Consider the following 3,775-nt stretch of genomic DNA (forward strand, 5'->3'; position numbering starts at 1 on the left):
GTCTTGCAACTGCTCCTTCAATTCTTTCAACTCTGGCGGGGCCATACGGTATGAAGGAATAGAAATGAGTTGAGATCCCGGAGCCAAATCAATGCAAAAGTCAATATCCCTATCGGGTGGTATTCCCGGCAGGTCTGTAGGAAATATCTTAGGAAACTCTCGAACAACTAGTACAGATTCCATAGAAGGAACCTTCGCACTAGAATCATGAATATAAGCCAAATAATCCAAACACCCCTTCTTGACCATATGCCGAGCCTTCTATATGACATAACCCTGCTGGTAGAATGACCAGGAGTCCCTCTCCACTCCAATTGAGGCAACCTCGGCAATGCTGAGGTCATGGTTTTGGCGTGAAAATCCAATATAGCATGATAAGATGACAATCAATCCATCCCCAAAATAACATCAAAATCAACTATATCAAGAAGTAGGAGATCCACACTAGTCTCAAGACCCCCAATAGTAACCACACATGAACGATAGACACGATCTACAACAATAGAATCCCCCACCAGTGTGGACTCATATACGAGAGCACTCAAAGAATCACGTGGCACAACCAAATATGAAGAAAATAAGAAGACACATAGGAGTATGTAGACCCTGGATCAAATAGAACTGAAGCATCTCTACTGGAAACCGAAACCGTACTTGTGATAACAGCATCGGAGGATTCAGCCTCAGGACTGGATGGGAAAGCATAACATCTAGGCTGGGCCCCACCACTCTGAACCATATGCCTAGGACGGCCTCCTGCTGGCTGGCCTCTACCTCCTACTGGTTGGCATCCACCTCTAATGGCCTGACCTCCACCTCTAGCGGGCTGACCCCTACTCTGGCTCTGTGACCCCTACCTCTAGCTGGATGAGCAGGTGGTGTTGGGTCATAGCACAAGAACCCTACTGTTGTGGCTAAACGCCCACCAATCTCGGACAGGTCCTCCGGATATGCCCATACTCACCATACTCGAAACATCCATCCTGATACTGCGGCTGACCCTGACGAGCCGGCTGACCGCGATAATAACTCTAAAAAGGAGGTGCTCTGATATGAGCTGGCGGTGCACTATAAGTTGGCTGCCCTGAAGGAGGTACATAAGGACCACGAGCCCTTAAAGCTCCATAGGATATCTCAAGTGCTGAATGAAATGGCCTAGGAGGATGTCCCCTACCAAAAGTACCTTGACCTCTAGATGTGGCCCCACTGAATCCATCGGAATGACGAGGCCTCTTGTCAGACCCCTAACCACTCCCCTATGCTAAAACCATCTCAACTCGCCTGGCCACATTGGCTGCATCCTGGAAAGAAATCTCACTCCCTGACTCCTTAGCCATCTGCAATCTAATAGGTTGATCAAGTCCCTCAATAAACCTCCCCTCTCTCTCTCTCTCTCTCTCTCAGTGGGAAGTATAAGAAGAGCATGATGAGCCAGATCAACAAATCTAGTCTCTTACTGAGTGACGGTCATAGAACCCTATTGAAGGCGCTCGAACTGCCTCCTATAGTCCTCTCTTTGAGTGATAGGAAGATACTTCTCCAAAAATAGCTGAGAGAACTGGTCCCAAGTGATAGCTCGTGACCCAGCTGGTCTAGCCAAACAATAATCTCTCCACCATTTCTTGGCGGAACCTGATAGATGAAAGGCAGCAAAGTCGACCCCATTGGTCTCCACTATCCCCATGTTTCATAACACTTCGTGACAACTGTCCAGATAGTCCTAGGGATCCTCTGAATATGTACCACCATAGGTAGTGGTGAAAATCTTGGTAAAGTTATCCAATATCTACAAGGCCTCAGAAGACATAGCTGATCCCTCATCGGTCTGTGCTACAACACCAGGCGGAACTACCCTAACTGGCTGAGCTCCTGGAGTTTGAAACTGGGGAACCATCTGCTCCATAGTGTGAGTAGCGGGAGTTTGTGCTCCTCCCCCAGCCCGAGAGACGGCTGGTGCTACAGGGAATGTACCAGCCTGAGTAACGCTCTCTATAAGGCCCACTAGATGGACCAAAGCATCCTGAAGTACCAGGGTAGCTATGAACCCCTCTGGAACCTGAGATGGCCCTATTGGAACGGTCTGGGCCAGAGCCTCCTCATCAAAATCTACCTAAGGCTCCGCCGTTGGTGCTGCTGCTCGAGCTCTGGGCTGAACCCTGCCCCTACCTTGGCCTTTAGCATAGCCTCGGCCTAATTCTTTACCCTTCGTAAGAGCTACCACTGGGGGCTCGAGCTGCTGATCAGCTGATAAAGAGGTACGTGTTCTCGCCATCTGCGAAGGAACGGAGTAGAGAGTTCAATTAGCATTGAAAGAATAAATTGCACGAAAAAGAAGAACAGAAATGAAATTGTTCCTAACTATGTAGCTTCTGGGGGATAAGTACAGATGTCTCTGTACCGATCTCTAAGACTCTACTAAGCTTGTTCATGAATTGTAAGACCTAGGCAACCTAGTACTCTGATACCAACTTGTCACGATCCGAATTTTCCACCATCGGGACTGTGACGATGCCTAACATCGCACTCGCTAGGCAAGCCAACGTTAGAGTTATATTCACCCTTTCCTTTACATTTTCATAATTTAAAATTAACAAAACTAATTTGAATAGAAATAAATGCAGAAGTACATATTTAATTGATTATCCTTATACTATTAACAAAACTGAAACATTTGTCACACCTCCTTATTTACACCCTGAGGGGTATGTGAGAGTTTTTTCAATTAAAGTAACATTATTCAAAATGGAATTAACTAATTTATCAGAGTCGCCACTTGGAATAATTTAATTGGTGTCCCAAATTACCGGTTTATTTTAAATTCCAAATCGAGTAAATTGACTTTATTTAAAAGTCTACGAACCAGAAATTCTAGACAAGGAATTTTGTTAACCCGAGAGAAGGTGTTAGGCATTCCCAAGTTCCGTGGTTCTAGCACGGTCGCTTAGCGATTTATACTTGGCATAAATTGTTTAACTACTCATTTTTAGGACCTATGTGCATTTATCTTTTTAATCGCTTTTAATCACTTGATAATCCGTATTTAAAGAATTAACTTAAGATGAGTTACGGGTACGTATACTCATTTCGTTTGGTGCATCAAAAATCATGTCACGCGAACGCGTCCACAATTAATAACGCTTTGTTTATTTTATTAAGAAAATTTTGGTTGAAGTTGTGCGAACGCATCCCTCGAGTTACTTTGTAGAATTAAATTCGTAATTATGTTATGCGAACGTATACATAATCATAATACTAGTCTAAATCGAGCCTAAAGCAAACTACGAGTGTTTAAGATTATTTAATATCTAAGTTGTGACACTAAAATGAGGGCCATATATGATTTAATTGGGATGACACACCTCAATTTATTTTAAAAAAAAATTTGCAGTTAACTAAAGTAAATTAAGGATGTGTATGTTTATTCTAAATTGAAGTTCAATCTAAGGAAAAACATAATTGTAAATATGCATTGGGGTATTTCACTAAACCTTTCGATTACTAAAAAAATACAGGCTGCAGGTCTAACTTGGGAACTTGACCAAGGAAGTAAGGTATTTGAAATCGCTTGGGGCTCTAAGATGAGCCCAAAGAGGGCAAACATTCAGAAACCTTGCCAGGCCCGAATTGGCCATGGCTGGCATACGCTTTGGGCCTAAAACTGAGCCCAGCAGCCTCACAAACACTCCATTGAATTAGAGCGGAATTTAACAGAAGGAAACAATCAAAGCCCAAATACAATTGGGCTCCAAATTGAACCCAAAGCACGCGAGGCCCA

The sequence above is a fragment of the Nicotiana sylvestris genome, chromosome 4 (genome assembly GCF_000393655.2).
Source record: "Nicotiana sylvestris chromosome 4, ASM39365v2, whole genome shotgun sequence".
Taxonomy (NCBI): domain Eukaryota; kingdom Viridiplantae; phylum Streptophyta; class Magnoliopsida; order Solanales; family Solanaceae; genus Nicotiana; species Nicotiana sylvestris.